Raw genomic sequence first — 20,341 nt, forward strand, 5'->3', positions numbered from 1 at the left:
GAAAGGTGCCTGCAGTCGAAGGACTTTGTCAGTGAAGCTACAAACCAAGTCAGGAAAATTATATTGTGCTTATTCCTATGTTCTTTTGTGATCAGTTGTATACAATGTACAGAACTTTTTTAAGAAGTTCCATGCTGCATAAACTTAAACATGAGGTGTACTAGATTTAAAAATTTTATATTTATTCTTTTAATTTTGGGATTAGTATCAGAAGTTAATTAGTAGTAACAAGCAATTACATATGTGTGATAGGATTAGTTAACATTGACTCAATGGTTAGTTAGTGATTTTTCAAACTCATGGAAAATGTTTGACTTATTGTGGTAAAGACTACAAAACAGACAAAGATGGATTAACTGAGGAAGGCAACATTTAGCCAATCACTGAAAATGTTGAGCTAACTGCTCAGAGCAGTCAAAAAGAGATTCAGTGGTGGAATATTCCAAAGACTGGAGGTGCAAGCAGGGACAGTGTCCACTGTATTGAACCAAGAAGGTGTTTTGTCAGAAAAATTGGAAGATTTGTGAGAAAAACAGGAAGCTTTGCCAACAAAGCAGGAGATTTCCAAAATCCAAGCTGCATTTGTGGAGGAGATTCCAAAAGCCAGCTGCACTGGTGAAGGGAAGATGTGATTTGCCAGCTATATGACCAAAGAAATTTCTAACAAGATCAATGAATTGAGGTAAGTTCAGGCTGGTTTGCCTGAGGCAATAACAAAACATAGAGGAATAACTGTCAGAAACCATTTGTCGATTATGTGAGTTAGTTAGCTTGAGCACGAAAGAAGAAACAACAAAGAAAACAGTTTGCAACCGAATTTGCAAGTTGGGCATCTCGGAAAGACAAATAAACTGCAAAAGAAACTGACAGTAAAGTTCAGGCTGCAATTGATCGTGTCTCAGGTGAAGCATGATCTTTCAGCTAACACAGAGAATAACAAGCTACAAGAGCTGAAAAACAGTTATGCAAGAATTTTTTGCAATTACATGATGCCATTAGCAAACAGGCAACGGCCTTGCCGCAGTGGAGAGACCGGTTCCCATCAGATCACCGAAGTTAAGCGCTGTCGGGCGTGGGCAGCACTTGGATGGGTGACCATCCGGGCCGACATGCACTGTTGCCATTTTTCGGGGTGCACTCAGCCTCGTGATGCCAATTGAGGAGCTACTCGATCGAATAGTAGCGGCTCCGGTCAAAGAAAACCATCGTAACGACCGGGAGAGCAGTGTGCTGACTGCACACCCCTCCTATCCGCATCCTCAGCTGAGGATGATACGGCGGTCAGATGGTCCCAATGGGCCACTTGTAGCCTGCTGACGGAGTGCTTTTTTACTAGCAAACAAATCAAGATGGTAAATATAGAATTAGCTGAGGTTAGGGAGGTTCTTATGGTGTCATCAATACATCAAAGAGCAAGTCCACAGATGGCATGACCACTGACATCACTAGCAGGATCAAGTCACTGAGTGCCGAAGGGACCACCCATGACATGGCATATGACCACGCCTCCAAGGAAGCTTCAGTGTGCCGCTACTGCCAATTAGTATTTACCTCTGACCACAGAGCTAAGTGGGCAGTCTGTATTTGCCTCGAGTCTCATCACAACGGAGCTTATCAAGTGTGCTATAGAGTAGTCAACAAGCTACAATGGACTCTGTACAGTCTGCCTAATCCATGTGAAAGGACTCTACATATTATTGAACACTTATCAGTGACCTGAACACTATGTTCTTTGTGCAGTGTATTGATGTAGGGACACACTCGTGGGTGACACCCTCCTAGCAAGTCAATTGTCTTACAGAATCAGTATACTTTAGTTAAGATCATGTCACCATTCTTTACTGTTTTAAGACTGTCTGTTTGTACCTCCAAGCAGTGACACAACATTGGTGACAAGAATTTTGAACTTATGGTGCTGCATTCTTCCCCAATCGAGGGCAATGTTATTGGTTTATTTTGTTTTGTGAACATTAGCTTTAGTGAAATATCCTGTCTGTGCCATCACAAGAACATTCTCTGATGGATGTGGTTCAGTTGCAGGGGCAACAGACTCAACAACTGGTGCAGAGCATTTCTCAACTGACACAGGTACTTGCTAACTTAAGTACAGTCACACCCTAATACCAATAATTTCATGGCCAGCAAGAAGACTAGGCTGAATACTATGCTCAACTTAAAGCCCATTTCTCTACTTACAACGTAAAAGGTATGAAGTATAAGCTTATTTCCATTCTGACATGGGTGTTGAAGTGTTATGGTTAAGCATCAAACTGTTTCTGGACTCTGATCCAGAGGAAGTTGATTATGAACTGTTACTTCAGAAGTTAGATGAGCACTTGGGTGCTCAGGTGCATCTAGCAGCTGCCAGATATAAGTTTTTTTAAGCTTAGGAAGCAATCTGTTCACACAAATAAACTGTGGGTTGTGGAACTAAGAGGTTTTTGTTGTATTGCCTGGTAATAAATTCCTCATCGCATCAGCCAGGCTGTGACAGCAGCCACCCTACCTGGTGGACATGGGTAAATGATCTTCTTTCAAAATACAGATTTTTTCTTTTATGATCTGGGCTGTATACCACAGACTTACACATTGCCTCCATAGCATCTGTAAGCACCAATCCCACTGACAGGCAGTGTGCCTGTTACAGCAGGGAGCAATGTTAGCATGGCATTAATTTGCTATGCTAGGTCACATGCCCTCGCAGCCCATGGGGATATCCATCCACTCCAGATTATTTAGGTCACCGCACGAACTCCGTTACACCCTATGTCTCAAGTCAGCAGTGCCAGCAGTTCCACCCACCTGCATAAACAGTTCAGTTCCAGCACTACCATTTGGCAGTACAATAAGTCTCAGTACTCCACGCCAGAAGGCAGGGCCCAGCTCATCCTGGTCTGCACCAGCAGCACACCAGCTGTCCACCAGCACATCAGCTGTTATATGCCAGCAGCATTGGCCCAGCAACATCACAGGTCTTCACACCACTGCCTTCTTCAACTCTCGAGTGTAAGCACATCACAGACAATGTCACAGAAGAGATATTTCTGTCATACGTAGTTGTGTGGATATTCATTCAAGGACATTATAACTGAGCTTCAAGTTGTTAATAAAGTTAGTCTTTTAAAAGCGTCTTCAATCTCAATGAGGACACTTCAGTCATTGCAAATTTAAGTGTTCATGTGGATTACTCTATAGTGATGTCATACTCTGTAATGCTATTTTGAAGACATTTAATCCTGATTTAGAAACTGTGCTTTCTGTCACTGAGTCTCAGAACACTCTAGTCGTATCAGAGGCAGGTTTAGAGATTCCAGTCCTTCCTGTAGTTCAAAGTGGACACCACACTCAGTTCTCTAAGCAGGCAGAAGTCAAATGGTAGGTAAAGCCAAGGGTTAAAAACAGTCAGAGGTGCCATGCACACACTGCATTGCAGTACAGTACAAAGGAATCATGCCTGCAGTGTTACATAGAGCACAACTGAAAACGATGCCCATTCAGGGAGGTGCAGTGCTTTTCCTGTGGGAGGTATGGCCACATTCAAACAGTGTGTTTGAGAAACTGTCATGCCAAGTGGCAGTCAGACTCCAGTTCACAGTGCTCCTCAACAGAGGTAAATTTAGAGTAAAGGGACAAAGTTATAAAATGAGAGCTGGAACCACCAGAAGAAAGCCATGTTAAAACCAGGCTATCAAGTTGTCGCAACAGGTGATGGAATTGCATAGTCAGTGACTTTGCAACACTTCTGTGATGGCAAACACACTTGCTGCCAATGTGTGACACAGCTTGCAGGAGTATTGCAACCCAATTATAATAGCTGGGGGGTGGAGGGTTTACTGACATGTTATGGATGATTCGGTGTGACACACTAAACATGGGAAACACCAGAAATCAGCACAAAGAAGCAGTATTTAAGGAAACTCGAACCAGCCTGTCATTGTTGAACAACTGGTCAGTGATAGATTTTGAGCCTGTGTTACTCTGCACTGTGCCTATGATGCAGATGCTTCTGCCTCAACCAGGACATTAACTGCTGCCTGCTTCCTAGGCCTCTGGCCACCAGGGGCAGCTCAGCACTTGACTGCCATCTCGGGAGTATGGTGGGAGATTCCAGCGATCTCTGCCCTCCCCAGGGCACCAACAGACGACCGTTATGCCCCAAACACATGAGCATGATGCAGCTCGATGTCCTTGTAGCCACCGCCGCCAACCACACTCATTATGACCAGGAACCTGGCAATACAGCAGCAACTGCCCAGCAGCAGAAAGCGCAGTTAGCAGCTGGAGGCTACCGCCTTGGGGAGACACCATCACATTCTCCACACTGCTCACTAATGGTTGTAATCAAGCCCCAATAAACAAATTATTGTAACCATTACAGAATCTTCTTCAGATGCCCAACACACTCCCTCAACGGAGAATCCTAGCCCACACTAAGCTATCAGATCCATCCTGTTATAATTGGTGTCATAACAACTGCTGAGTGTGAACATAAAGGAGAGTATGTACAGCCAGAAGAAAGCAATCAGAACCTTAAATCTCTTGAAACAGGGGTGGCTTATGCAAAAATATGAATCAGTACCGAATTCAGTGTTTTGTCTAAGCCTGTATGGTTGTTTACCTGTTCTTTCCTCATTGTTTAAGTTTTTGGGTGTACTGAAATTTGGGCTGGTAGTAAGAAGGAAATATGGAGAAAGAAGTTTCACCTCAGGACGCTATTCGTAGGTAATAAATCAAGTAGCCCAGTAACCAGCATAATTAGGGCAGCTAATGGAGAAAAGGAGGGAATGGATGCTTCGTATTACACCTATCCTGGATACCAACAGTACTGTATTGGTTACACCATTTTCAGGTAAATCAGGGGAGAATAACTTTTTATTTTGTGATAATTTGGACATAGCCCCTAGGCTGGAGTAATGAGTAAACAGTTGACTATAACCGAGCTACATAAACTAGCAGGGGATGCTAACCCATATGTGATGTCCCACGAAAAGTTAAGGGAAGCACAGTCGTTCAATGTCTTCAGGAAAGTGTTTGTAGATAGACATAGGAGGAAGAACACATTGATCTGCTACTGTGAGCAACTTAAAGTAGTTTCAAAAGTATGAGGAATGAAGAGACAGTCTTGTACACTGTATTTGCAAAATTAATGTCAGTACATATGAGCTCACAGAAGATGATAATGCTAACAAAGCCATCTTGCAGGAAGTTGATCAGAGAGCACTTGACATGTTTTTACAGGGTTACAGGCAGAAATGTCTCGAAAATTTCAGATGGAATTTCCAAAAACTCTAAACAACACTGTAGAAACAGCATTACTGCTAGCCAAAATTGATGATATCGCCAAGATTGTACCTAATATAGACAATACATGTTTTAGCTATGGACATAGGGGTTTATGAAGCATAATTGCAGAAAATGGCAGTGCCAGATACATGGTCAGTTTGGATATTTGAACAGTATTGTATGGACAGAAATTCACAGAGGCGTGGAAGACAGTCACAGGGCAGACTGAGGACCTCATAGTTAAACAGGGCAGGGGGCAATGTGTCCACTGTATAATGCTCCCTGTAAGAGTTAGCACAAGTGGGAAATCAGTGGCAACCTTTTTCCTGACAGGTTATGTAAAAGGAAAATTGTGTAAATTTTTATTAGATACTGGATCTCCAGTACCTGTGGCAATTAAGGGTATACTTGGTAAAGTGAAATTAAATCTGCCACACAGGGCATTAAGCAGTGTAGGTGGGGGTTGTGTAGGCTCACTGAGTTCAACAATAATAGGTTTCTGAGTGGGGGGAGGTAACTTCGGCGTTGAGGTAGAAGTTCTTCCCTTACTCAGAAGTGGCTATGAAGTCTTACTCGGTTTAGTTCCTAGTTGCACTTCGCACCTAAGTTGACTTGAAACAATGTATAGTAGTTTCATCTTGACTCTACAGCCAGGAACCATTGCTCTTACGAGGTTCACCACTAGGCCCGAGGCGGCCATTCAAATTGTGTACATGGTCTCTTAAAATCAACTCATGCGATATCATAACAAAAGGTACAGGAAAGATAATCTGGGTTGATGTAGGAGCTGACCTGCTGGTAAATTCTTTGTATGTTGTTGAACTTTTATCTGAAAATGAAGAGCTGGACAAGGTGAAGTGTTTTGCACATAGTTTATTCAACACAGGGGAAATAGAAGGAAGCAATGTAGTGCCTGTCAGTATTGATGCCTTTACCCCTGAGGAGGTACAGCTATCATGCAGTGCCCTGATAGTTAATTTAGAAGTACCTGATGAAGACAAATAGGACAGGAATTTCATGTTAAATTACACAGCACCGGGACAGTCAGTCAGCTTGACCACACTGAGAAATAAAATAAAATACCTCCTCAGAGACCATTAATTATCCAGTCAGCTATTTCTTAATATCTGCCTGTATAACTGAATTTTGATTTTGAGGAGGGGGGAGGTGATGAACTGTAGAAAACTGGAAACACTCCATCTATTATGTTTTCTACTCCCATCAATAATCAATATGATTTTCATTTTATTTTCAATACAATTACCAATTCGTTTTCTACATTCCAAAAATTGCACATATTTCACAAGGCAAATTACTGTTAATACTTATGGTCCATCCTAACTAACAAAATTTAACATATTCATTTTTCAAATGATTATATAGCTTCTGAAATCAATAAATATATTTTTGCCAGTTTTTAAATAATCAAACCCCACCCAAAATCCTCAGTCTTGTGAGCACTAGTATGCAAGGAACATCTCTGTTGGTATCTGTAATAATGTTCCAAAGTCTGCAGTCTGAAAGCTGACAAGCAACATCTATGTCGAGAAAGTCATATTGCTAATGTCTTTTTGTAAAAAGTGTACAAGAAAGTCTCGGCTCAGATATAGTAATGGTACCACTTGTATGTAACTAGTCCATATGAAGTCTGCACCCAGCTACCAAATGTGTGACATTTTTATGCAACACTGGCAAGTAAAGTTCGTATTCAGAAAGAAGACATAAAATATCGAAATGTAACTGTTCCATAAAGTTACCTCACTATTTTAGTCACGTTGTTCACTTTCACCATGCTGAAAATGCGTGTTATGATACACTGCCATGGAGTGTGTTAGGTTATTGTGTTGATTCTCTGTTCCTGTGTTATGTGGCTAGGATATTCTATAAGAACTGTGGTAAGTGATTATTGTTGTTTCTGAGAACTATGGCACACTATAATGCTTCCATAAGTGCCACAATTGTTTATATCTGGAGAGAGAAGTGTGTACAACACGTGTGAATGTGAAACTGTACCTGTTCATTGCACTATCTACAGTGCTAATAAATGTGTGGAAGAACAACATATTCTAACATCAGCATAGTGTATGCCATAAATATGATTACAGAAAACAGTTTTCTGCTATCTGACGAAGATGTCAAGCTACAAGACGCTGAAGACTGGACAGAATATGCAACCAGGGCACTGTCACATTTGATGCCCCAGTTTTCAGTGCATATCACAGCAAAAGCAATGTGTTAATGAACTCACATGAGTGTGAAAACATTGACATGTGAACATTATGAACTGATGGACAATAAGATAAGAAATGAGTAAGAAAAGATAGACTGGCAAGCGCAGTGTCAGTTAACATTAGTATGTGGCAAATGTGTATGCCTAGACAGTGAGTGGGACAGTGCAAATAATATTAATGGAAGAACATAATGAAGCACCGAGATGTGTAGGCAAACAACAACAACATGCTGCCCTGATGGATTCATATTCTTTCAGCCAATACAAAGATAGGGTCAGAGAGCACTATTTCCAGAGAGAACAGCCAATAAGTGCAGAGTCAAGCCGCATACCTACACAGCAACACGGAAATATATGTGGATTTCTAGAAGACAATAGTTTGACAGCAGCAGCATTCTATTCTGAAATAATCTAAGATAAAAGAGTTCTTGTTAGCAAATGTTGTGTACTATCTGGTCACAACAAGCGACAAAAAGGAAAATGACAGTGTGTTTAATTTTAAGGAATAAATGGTAAAAATTAACAGTAAACCTTGTAATGGCAGTATATTTGAAGATACATATCAGGAACAAAAATTCATAGAGGAACAGAGCACAGTAATTAAAAGTGAGCTTCAGAATCATGGTGGGGTAAATTAGAAGAAGTAACCCTTTATGGTGACATAGCAGATAGTCAACTAGCTGACAAAATATCAAGGACTTCAACTAACAAATATTGTGATTACATACAGACGAATATGAAGTAGGAATGATGAGTAATATGGATGTAGAATTAATGGGACAATGTGGAACAGGGAATAGTTGGGATGAATAACAATAAGCAGAGTTTAGTGGAGCTGTAAATGGAAATGAATCAAAATATACATACTAAGAACACAACAATGGAAAGTCCAGGTCAGAATATCAACAATTATGAAAAAGATAGATTGTTAATCAGCCTGAAGATGACACACTGAGTTGCAGGCAGGAACAATGAAAAGACTATTACACACTTAGCTTTCGGCAAAAGCCTTCTTCAGAAAAGAAAGAATACACTCATTCACACAAGCAGGCACCGCTCACGCATACATGACCATTATTTACAGCCGATCTAGCCAGACTGCAACTGATGCGTTGAATGAAAGCAGCAGTCAGGAGCATGGTACGAGTGGGGGAAAAGAAGAGAGATGTCTGGCAGAACAAGCAGAGATTAGAAGGCATCAGAACAAGGCTGCCAGATGCAGTGTCATGAGGCTATAGGGGATGGGGGAGGGGAAACTGGGGGCAGAAAAGGAGTGATCAGAAAGGGGAGAAGACTGGTGGTTGCATTGTCAGAGAGCTGTGCACAGTGAGGGTGAGGGGATATGAATTGAGAGATAGTATAGGACAGAGGGAATGGAAACTTTTGGGTGGAAGATGTGGGGGCAGTACGTTATTGTAGGTTGAGGGTGGGATGATTTCTGGGGCAGAGAATGTGTTGTAAGGTTAACATTCATCTGCGCAGTTCAGGAAACCTGGAGGTGGAGGGGAGGATCCAGAGGCCTGGCTGAGAAGCAGCCATTGAAATCCAGTATGTTACATTCAGCTGCACGTTGCGCACAGGTTCACTTTGCATTTGGCCACAGTTTGGCAGTGCATCCATCTTGGTGACAGTTGGTTAGCCATCATACTAACAAAAAGCTGTGGAATGATTGCAGTAGAGCTGGTATATGAAATGTCTGCTTTTACAGGTGGCCCAGCCTCTGATGGAGTAGCATAAGCCTGTGACAGGACTGGAATAGGAAGTGCTGGGTAGGTCAATTGGGCAGGTCCTACACGTGGATCTTCCATAGAGATATGACCCCTGTAACAAGGGCCTGGGATTGGGAGTGGCTTAAGAATGGACTAGGATGTTATGGAGGTTGGGTGGTCAACGGAACACATCCTTAGGAGGGATGTGAAGGATCTTGGGTAGAACGTCCATCATTTCAGGTCATGTAGATAGATAGTCAAAGCCCTGACAAAGGATGTCTGGGCTGTTACTGAGTGACAAAGGGGGCACTCCTTTATAATTGGTTCTTGGGGGTGGTAGGACGGCTAGAGATGTGTGAGGAAATGGCATAGGTAAACTGTTTGCAGACTAGGTCTGCAGGATAGTGCCTCTCTGTGAAGGCTTTTGTGAGTCCTTCTGCCTACTGGGCAAGGAAGTTCTTGTCACTGCAGATATGCTGTCCCCAGTTGGCCAGGTTGTATGGGAGCAATTTTTTGGTGTGGAGGGGATGGAAGCTGTTGAAATGCAGGTACAATTAATGGTGGTTGGTTTAATGTGGACAGAGGTGTAGATGGAACCATCAGAGAGGAGGAGGTCAACATCCACGAAGGTAGCATGCTGAGTTCAGGAGGACCAGGTGAAGCAAATGGGAGAGAAGGTGCTGAGGTTGTGAAATAATGAGGATAGGTTGTCTTGGCCCTGAGACCTGATCATGAATATATCACCAATGATTCTGAACCAGACCAGGGGTTGTGGTTTTGGGAGGCTATGTTGATTTTCCCTACATGGTCCATAAGCAGGTTGGCATAGGAGAGGTGCATTTGTTTCTATACTTCCCCTTCAAAGGAGAAGTAGTTGAGTGTTATGGTAACATTAGCAAGTTGTATGAGGAATGAGATAGTAGTTCTGGTGTATGAAGGACGTTTGGAGAGGTAGCAATCAATAGTGGCAAAACCAGGGCATGAGGGATATTAATCTATATGAAACTGGTGTCAATAGTGGTTAACAGGGATTGAGTGACTTAAAGGGTTGGGGGATGGTGGAGAGTCACTGCAGGAAGTGGTTGTTATCTTTGACATGGAAGGCTAGATTTTGGAGTTGGAGGTATTGGCCAATGAAGGCCGAATTTCTTTCAGTGTCAGCACAATAAACAGCTAACTGTAGTACAATAGGTTATCAATACTGCCAGAACTGGCGTGTTGAAGATTACTGCAGGCGCCACAAGCACCACTTTGGACATAGACATCAATGAAAAACCTGCTGACCAATGACCAATTAAGACCACCAGGACAGTGTTATAAGAGGCAGCCACATTGTCATCAGTTAGCTAACTCTACATCTACTTCTACTTGTAGTTCCACGCTTCTAATGAGAGCTCCGTGTTGCTAGTTGGTGCCCAACTTACTCCAAGTTGTTGATAGTTAGCTCTACTGGCTAACATTCAGTATATAGATGCACACCAGTGTCAGGCCTCTGCTTATTGCTAACCGTGGCTGTAACAAGTTCTCAACAGTGTAGCAGTTCTTCAGGATAAGTTGAATACAATATAGTTACTCAAACTGCATTTGTGTCAACTAATCATTTGCTTGCCTGTCCAGATTCCTGTGGTGACAGATCCTTTGGCCACCTTCCACCAATTTGTCATTAGCAATGAAGGGCATAATGGTTGTTAACACACAACACAATGCCAACCAGCTACAGTGAGACAACCAGGATTACTAGGTTTATGGATTTTGGGGAACATATAGAAGGTGTGTGTGTGGGATGTCATAGGGGTGAGAAGGGAAATGGATTAAAGGGAGAGGTTCTGGGAGGGGACTGGAGTTTATGTTGGACTTCTGGAATGGGATCACTCTGACAGATTTATCGGTGGAGGAGTTAGACATTGGCTATTGCATTCTGCTAGATAGGCACTTGTTTCATAATGACAGTGGTGAAACCTTCATTCACAGGTAGGATGATTAGTTGGGATCTGCTTTGAGACTGCATATAGCTGTCCTTTTTTCTGCTGAAAGATTGGTGTTCTTAAGAAGGGACTTGGGGATGGATGGTAAGGTCAAGTTGGAGGTAAGGAATTCCTGGAAGACGAGCAGGGGTTGGTTAGATGGGAGGAGGTGAGGGAGGGTCATGATTGGATGGTGGTATGATTGGATGGTGGGTTCAGTGTTGGGATTATGTTGGCTTTGGTTGGAGGGATCGGGAGAAGGAAAGTAGGTCTCGGAAAAATCCAACATGGTTGAATATGGGTATAGGGCTGAAAGTCAGGTCTTTGGATAGGACTGAAACTTCTATGGGACTGAGGATTTTGATGGGAAAGGTAACAAAAGAGTTCCATCATTGTCTCTGGAGTGCTGGTAGTGAGTTTTGCGGGAGCGGCAAGATGAGAACGTCAGCTGGGAAGGGTCTGGGTGCTATGAAGAGTTGAAGTGGAGGAACACTGTGAGTAGGATAGGGGTCAGATAGTGGTGCCCCAAGGGGTCAGCAGGATGTCAGCAGGCTGGATAACTTATGGAGGTGCTGTCTGGAATGCTTATCCAGGTGCTGGAGAGCAAGGGATTCAGTTCCAAAGGTGTGATGTATGTAGTAAGGATTGCACGGATTCAGTATCTTGCGGAGTGTGCCAAGGCCATTCTGGGATGCCTGTGCCATGTGGATGTGTTTTTTCGGTACAAGTTTCCTGAGGCACAAAGATTGGCGGAATCAGAAAAGGGGAAGGTCATATCCCTGTGGAAGACCTAGGTCCAAGACCTGCCCAGTCCACCCACTTTACACTTCCTATTCCAGTCTTACCACAGCAGAGGTCGAACCACCTGTTGAAAGCAAACATGCATGCTATGCTGCAGTCATGACCAAGGGCAAAATAGACCACCCTATGGTACAAAATTCAGTTGAACATAACATGTTTGATTTCAATGGCTGCTTCACAACTTGGACCTTCTGGATCCTCCCCTCCATCACCAGCTTTAATGAACTGTGCAGATGGGAGTTATCCCCAAAACACATTCTCTGCTCCCAAAATTATCCCAGCCTCAGTATACGATAACCTACTGTCCCCACAACCTCCACCGAACCATTTCCAGCAACTCTGTTCTATCGCCTCCTCCCAGTTCTCATCCCCTCTGTCTCATTTTGCACTTCTCTCTGCCACCACACCCACCAGTCTTTTACCCTCTCTGCTCCTCTCCTTCTGTGCTCCCCATTTCTCCCCTCACCCTCACTCTGCCCCCTCCACCACTGCCTCCCAGAGCTGCACCAGGCAGCCTTGTTCGGGCACCTTCTAATCCATGCTCACACACCAGACAGCTCTCTTCTCTCTGTGCAACTTGTAACAGGACGTCCTCCTCTAGCATTACTTTTCCTCAACAGTAGCTGTCGATGGCAGTACTATTTTTCAAATTTTGGACAGATGCTTTTCTGAAAACTTTCATATAATTTTATACACAATATGTTATATTTCAAGCTAAAATTTATGAAAAGGAATTACTTTATTTTCGATGTTACAACCGACAAGTACTGACTCTGAATATACAGTTAAAATTACCTTTTTTAGATACAACTGAAATTATGAATTATTTGGCACACCTAAAATTTCTATCATTAATTACGCAGTCTAGTACTGTTTACTATGTTTATTTCTGGATTCATTTCTGAAAATAATCGAAAATAATAGAAATTCATTTGTCAAGAAAAACTGTAAACCCTTTGGAATATTGTTATTTCCACTGAGTGAGACAGTAGTAAACATGCTTCTGATGTGATCGAACAATGTAATTTCGGCTTTGTCAATGTGAAAAATCAAAAGACTGTATGATATACTAAAATGTGCCAAAATATAATAACATAACAACAAAAATTCTGCAACAACAATCTTCAAATTTATTTAGATAATTCAACCACGAGGACCTAAAATGTGAGAATTTCAGCTTCAAAAATCAGACCCCTAGAAAATAAGAACTGGAGCCAACTCTACGTGAAAAAGTAAGTAAACTAGAAAGTTTATTGTAAGCTTCGTTCCTCTCAAATCATCATAAAAGACTAATGTGGACAATAGCTGCAGCTAAAAAGGAGAGGGTAGATTACAACCTGTACTCTGCTAACCCAACCCCTCACCCCCTACCCAGTCCACTCCCGTTTTCTGCTTTTGTTTAACGCAACAGTTGCAGTCTGGCTAAAGCACCCGGAGATAGTGGTCATCTGTATGTGAGGTGTACCCGCTAGTGTGAATGTGTACATGTTTTCCTTTGTTTTCTGAAGACAGTTTTGGCCTGAAACTAAGTGTGTAACAGTCTTTTCATTGTGCTTGTCTGCAATTTGACAGTCATCTTTATGGTCAGTCAATATCTATTCTTTTCATAATTGTTGATATTCCGACCTGAACTTTCCCTTATTTGATTTTGCCTATTGGCTTTCCTTCCATCCCACAATCCCATAATGTTTTCCTTTGTTACTATTCTCTAAAGTATTATTTACTCATTATCCATTCTTTCTCTTCTTTCCTGCCCCCTCCCCCCCAATCGTCTTCCCATTCGCACAGGTTCTGGCATCCGTGCCACTCTTTATCCACAGTCTCATCCACACACAGCACACAGCTATTTGACTGTATGGTATTGTTGGTGCAGTTTCTGATGTCCCAAATTCTTCCCATCAATAATTTTAATTATTCCTATTGATCCCATCATATATTTTCATATGTTATTTTCAACAACTGCCAGTGCCACACACAAACTTGTGAACCTTGACATAACCAATCCGCAGTTCCCCTCTCTCTCTTTCCTTTCATCCTTTTTTCCCAACGTATTGCATATTTTTTAAGTATTTCTGTATTTTTTACATATTTTCACACATTTCTGCATATTTTTACATATCTTTGCAAATTGTTGCCTGTCTGTACATATTTTTAAGTGTCTTTTTCTATTATCCAGTCCCCCTCACAACCACCTAACACCTTCATTTGCCTATTTCCTATGTCATTTCCTGTTTCCCCAATGCCTTCTCTACCACAATTGACCCCCTGCTCCATCTTTCTGCACCAGTTCACAAAAGTGTTCATTTCCCTAGCTAAAACCTAGTCCCACATCCTGATCCTTAAATGCTGCTTAAGCCGTGAAATCCCCCCCCCCCCTCCCCCAGTGTCCTAACCATATAAATTCTTTCCCCTGGATACCAACTCTCCTTTCAACATGACCTTCTCCTTCTTCAATTCCACCAGTCTCTGTCCCTCACAAAACCTGTACTGCAAAAAGATATCTCCAACACACAGGCATCCCATAACAACCTCCACTCCCTTCATAAGATACTGATACCATGCAATCCAGACTACATACATCACATCTCGGAAAACTGAATCCATTGCTCTCCAGCACCTGGACGAGCATTCAAGACAGCATCTCTGTCAGTTATCCAACCTGCTGACAACCTAGTGTCACCTTGTGACACCACTGTCCAACCTTTACCCTATCCACGGTGTTCCTCATCTTCAACCCTTCGTAACACCCAGACACTGCCTAGTTGACCTTTTCAACTATCCACATCCATCAAAACTCCCTGCTAACACTCTAAAAATACCAACCCAAAACAAACCTGGAAAACTGTTTTTAACCCTTCCAACAAAATCATCAGCCACATAAAAGATTCAGTCCCACAACCTAATTTAACTGTGGCGGACTCATCAAAGACGTAGTCTCCTTCTGCCGATCCCAGCGATGGAAACACTTCATTGCCACCAATGCCTCCAACCAAAGCCAATCCAATCTCAACATGGAACCCTGCCTCTCCCATTTCATACCACCATCCAATCATGAACCTCCCCCCCCCCCCCCCCGCCCCCCGCCTCCTCCCCTGGCCACCCTCTATCCTATCAGACAACTACTTCTCCTTCAGAGGGAAGGTATATAAACAGATCCACGACACAGCCATAGGCACCCACATGGCATCCTCCTATGCCAACTTGTTTATGAGCCATCTAGGGAAAATCTTCGTAGCCTCCCATTACTCCAAATCCCCAATCTGATACATGATCTGGACTGAGGGCCAAGACATCATGTCCTCTTCTTTCACAACCTTGACACCTTGTTTCCCATCCACTTTACCTGGTCTCCCTCATCCCAGCATTCCACCTTCCTAAATGTTGCCATCCTCCTCTCTGATGGCTCCATCCACACCTTCGTCCACATTAAACCCAACACCATTAACTGTACCTGCATTTCAACAGCTTCAATCCCTTCCACACCAAAAAATTCCTCCCATACAACATGGCCAACTGGGGACAGCATATCTGCAGTGACAAGAACCCCCTTGCCCAGTGTGCTGAAGGTCTGCCAAAAGCCTTGTCAGAGAGGCACTATTCTACAGACCTAGTCCACAAACAGTTTTCCTGTGCTATATCCCCCCCTCCCCCCACACACACACACACACACACACAATCATTCCACCACCCACAAGAACTAATGACAAAGGAGTGTCCCCTTCATCACTTAGTACCACCCTAGACTGGAACAACTGAACCACATCCTTCTTTATGGCTTTGATTACCTATCATCAAGCCCTGAAATGATGGATGTCCTACCCAAGATCCTCCCCACCCCTGTTAAAGTGGTGTTCCATCACCCACACAACCTCCATAACAACCTAGTCCATACTTGTGCCAATCCCAGTCCCAGCCCCTTCTCGCAGGGATCCCTGTGGCAGACCTAGGCTGAAGACCTGCCCAATCCACCCACACCATCAGAGGTTGGGAAACCTGTGAAAGAAGATATGTCGTACACTAGCGCTGCTGCAATCACTGCACAGCTTTTTATATTGTTGGTTCAGCCACTGCCGAACTGAGACCAAGAGCAAAATATGGCACAACATGTAGCTGAACGTAACATGCTTGATTTCAATGGCTGCATCACAACCTGGTCATCTGGACCCTCCAATCCACCACCAGCATTTCTGAACTGCGCAGATGAGAGTTATGATTACAACACATTCTGCGCCCTCAAAATCATCCCAGCCTCAACTTATGATAACCTACTGTCTCCACACCCTCTGCCCAACAGTTTCTACTCCTGCTGTCGTATCACCTCCTCCCAATTCACATTCTCTTACCCTCATTGTGCACTGCTCTCTGAGAACACCCCCAACAGTCTTTTCCCCTCTGCTCTTCTCTCAGTTTCCTCTTCCCCCTCCACCACAGCCACCTGACTGACACTGTGCCAGGTAGCATGTTCTGGCTCCTTTTAGTCCCTTCTTGCTCTGCCAGACAGCGCTCTTCTCTCTCCCCACCTATACCCTGCTATCCCTCCCGCTTCTCTGCCTTACTTCCATCCAACAGTTGCAGTCTAGCTAGAGTGGCCAGAGATAATAGTCATCTGTGTGTGAAGTGTGTCTGCTTGTGTGAATGTGTGCGTGTTTTCTTCCTTTTCTGAAGAAGGCATTGGCCAAAAGCTAATTATGTAACAGTCATTTCATTGTGCCTGTCTGCAATCTGATGTGTCATCTTTACGGTGAGTAGCAATCTATCCTTTTCATAATTATACTAAGAATGACTTTCATAACTTAAACTGGAAAATGGGCACAAATGTGTATGATTTAAAACTAGAACTGAAAAGTGACAAACATTGTTTAAGGTCAGATTTAGACAGACAGGATGAACAGATTGAATTAATGAAAACTTGTTTTGAAAATTAATTAGGAAAAATAGCAAAGGATTTTGGATCAAAATTAGAATCCATCTGATGCTCACAAGTTGTCAAATAAAAATGTAATTGAGAAAAAATGTAATATGGGAACAGAAGTTGTGGTTGATTGCCAGACAAAATAAATGGTTCAAATGGCTCTGAGCACTATGGGACTCAACTGCTGTGGTGATAAGTCCCCTAGAACTTAGAACTACTTAAACCTAACTAACCTAAGGACATCACACACATCCATGCCCGAGGCAGGATTCGAACCTGCGACCGTAGCGGTCGTGCGGTTCCAGACTGTAGCGCCTTTAACCGCTCGGCCACTCCGGCCGGCGATTGCCAGACAAGAAAGTCCAAATTGTCCTGGTGATGACGCTAATGAAATGGTTTCCAATATAAAGTGTACGTATGCTGTCGATGTCCTTGATATGACGATAGTGCAGATTAGATTAAATTCAGTTCCATTTTCGTTCCAGAGACCCAAAAATGAGATGATTCTCTTGGGCGTGGAACAAGTTAGAAAGTATAACATAAAAACATAGAACACCTGAATATAATACACACTACCATGATCATTTGTCAGGAGATTGACAAAATATGTGAATACATTACAGTATACGGGAATTGCTAATATTTACAGAATTAATACACTGTTAGGAAGAAACACTGTTATGCACATTTAATAAATATGTCATACACAAAATACCTAATATTAACTATTGTGACCAAGTGCTGTCAAAACTGAAATCCAACGATATTTGTATGCAAGCTGGTCTAACAGTCCCCCTTTAAGATATTCATATATAGTTTAGAAGAAGTTGCTTATCAAAAAGTCTTTCAAACTCTGCTTGAACTGTGCTTTATCTGAAACCAAGTTTTTAGTGGTTGCCTACAATTTACTGACAACGTGTGTTCCTGAATACTGGACCCTTTTTTTGGACCAAGGCAAGTGATTTTAGGTCTTTATAAAGATTATTTTATACGTAATATTGGTACTATGTACAGAGCTATTGGTTGGAAACGGAGACATATTATCTGCAACAAATTTCATTAATGAATAAACACTGTATACTGAGAAGCGTGATTAGAAAACCCAGTTGCTTGAATAGGTTTTTACATGATATTCTTAAATTCACACCCCAAACGAGTCTTATTACATGCTTTTGCACCCTAAAAACTTTTGCTCGGTTGGATGAGTTACTCCAGAATATGATCCCATACGACATAATAAAATGAAAGTAAGCAAAGTACGCAAGAAGAACTGCACCACAAGATGATTAAAGTACGCAAGTTTTTTTTATATTTATACCTCCTCCATCTGACAACATTCAAATTGCAAATACAGGCTTGCTTAGCCACTTCAGAAATTCTGTGGCATGCTCTTCCCGTAATTCCAGAAATTTAACACTGTCAACCTCTTCGATCTGCATGTCTTCATACGTTATACACATGGTGGAAAGAAATCTCTTACAGGTTTTGAACTGCACAAGTGGGTCTTTTCAAAGTTTAATGACAGTGAATTAGCTTCAAAACATTTATTAGTGTAAGTGAAAATTTGATTAGCAGCAATTTCTAAATCTGTACTTGACTTACTATTTATTGCAATGTTTGTATCATTTGTAAACAAAACAAACTTAGCATCTGGCAATGTAACAGACAAGAGGTCATTAATGCACACAAGACAAAGCAACAACCCAAGATGGAACCTTGAGGGACACCTAAAGGCCGATTGCTTATTCCACATATATTTTGCAATGACACTCTTTGTTTCTTGTTAGTTATGTAAGGCTGGAACCCTTTTGCAGCATTATTAATGATACCATAATATTCAATTTACCTAAGAGAATGCTGTGATTTACACATTGTAATGCTTTTGTCAGGTCACAGAAAATGCCAGTAGCCTCTTAAGCTGTTATCTAATGAATTAAGTATATTCTCATTGTGCATGAAAATAGCGTTCTCTATATCAGAACCCTTAAAGAACCCAAACTATGAATTGGACAATATATTATTTGCAGTCGGGTGTATAATGAGATACTTGAATGCAACCTTTTCAAATACTTTGAAAAAGCCAGCAAAAGTGAAATTGGTTGATAGTTCGATGGAATTTCTTTATCCCCCTTCTTGTATAGAGACTTAACTTCAGCACATTTTAACCAATCTGGGAATGTCCCACTGATAACAGATTGATTACACAAATAACTTAAGACAGACCTCAGTTCACATGAGCACTCTTTGCATAACTTCATTGTTATGTTACCATAACTAGTACAAATAGTTTGATTTTTAGGATTTTATGATGGATGCTACTTTTTTGGAAGACGTGAGTGTCATTTCTGTTTTATTATTCGTAAAGACTGGTCTCACATATTCCATTGCACTGTTTACAGAACCTAAAACCCAAAGCTGCCAGTAACAAAAACAAAGTACTACATGCACTTGTTACCAGTGTCTCATTTATTTTTAGAGATATCCCCTCATCTTCCTTTTTGGCCCCACCTGTCTCCATCATCGCCATATCTCATCTAATTTTTATTTTGTTGCCTGATTTAATTATCTTTGCCTCATAATAAAGCTGCTTAGATTTCTAGATTACCTAGATTACCAATTTTTTTAAACCTAGTGCTGGTCTGGAGCAGGTGACAAAGGATTTAGGATCACTTTGCAAAGATTTCACTAAGGAAGACACCGTGGTTATAGTGGGTGGGGCAGGTAACAGTATTGACAGAGATCCAGGGTACAGTATAGAGTGTGACCTGGCGAAGATTGCATCAGCATCAAAGCATACTAGTGTTGAGTTTGTATCTGTTCTTGGGCACCATGACCGACCTCATTTGGACTCTTCTGTCAAGAGAGTTAATTTGGAGCTGGAACGGCTGCTCATGTCGGGTGCGGGGTCACACATTGGTGTGGTTCATGTTGATTCTCTCAGTAGGTGGGATTATACTAGGCATGGCCTTCACCTCAACAGGAAGGGGAAGGGTAAATTGGCTGGGGAAATAGCAGGAAAGTCAAAGGGGGGGAGGCACTGTCATGAGTGATAAAATACCAGTGGTTATAGGATTCAGAAAAGACCCTTTTTTAGGGTAGGGAGGACAGAAAGAAAGAAAATTTTAAGAGAGGTTAGAACTGGGACAAACCTTCAGTTTGAGAAAGAAATCAAAAAACATAATTCCAGCTTATTACATCAGCATAAACAGCCATTGGTTAAGCATTTTCAACTGTCAGCAGATATTTTAACTCCACCCAATTTTAACTCAGTCAATGTGAAATGTCAGCTATCTTTATTGCATCAAAATATTCGAGGACTGAGAAATAAAATTAATGAATTAACTATCTGCATAGATGAATTAGAGTCTTCAAACCCAGCTGACATAATCTGCCTCTCTGAACATCATGTGACCACTGGTATAGAACTTTTAAGTGTTACAGG

At 42.0% G+C, this 20,341-nt stretch overlaps 1 protein-coding gene and 1 pseudogene across 1 annotated transcript in view; one reads left to right on the forward strand and one right to left on the reverse strand.

The window, feature by feature from the left end:
• The window catches only part of LOC126158208 (spermatogenesis-associated protein 22), a 157,002-nt gene that overhangs the window by 49,520 nt on the left and 87,141 nt on the right, over positions 1–20,341 (reverse strand). The window lies entirely within an intron of this gene.
• On the forward strand, positions 1,006–1,123 carry LOC126104843 (5S ribosomal RNA; annotated as a pseudogene).

This window comes from Schistocerca cancellata, chromosome 1 (genome assembly GCF_023864275.1).
Source record: "Schistocerca cancellata isolate TAMUIC-IGC-003103 chromosome 1, iqSchCanc2.1, whole genome shotgun sequence".
Classification (NCBI taxonomy): Eukaryota; Metazoa; Arthropoda; class Insecta; order Orthoptera; family Acrididae; genus Schistocerca; species Schistocerca cancellata.